Source organism: Eimeria mitis, genomic scaffold (assembly GCF_000499745.2).
Source record: "Eimeria mitis Houghton genomic scaffold, Emh_scaff519, whole genome shotgun sequence".
Lineage (NCBI taxonomy): Eukaryota > Apicomplexa > Conoidasida > Eucoccidiorida > Eimeriidae > Eimeria > Eimeria mitis.
The window spans coordinates 11,462-11,682 of NW_013573480.1; positions in this window are offsets into that span (position 1 = coordinate 11,462).

Here is a 221-nt window from a genome sequence, read left to right on the forward strand (position 1 = left end):
GGAAAGACGCTGTTTGAGTTGTCGGACTGCCTTACTGTGCTCTTCCGTCCAGACAAAGGGTGCGTTCCTGCGCGTAAGTTCGATTAGGGGCCGGGCGAGATCCGCGTATCTCGGCCCCATGAACATTCTGCAGTAGTTAACTGTGCCCAGGAATTGACGCACCTGCGTCTCGTTGGCCAGGTTTTCCGGCCACAGTTGGATTGCCTCGACTTTGTCCGCTG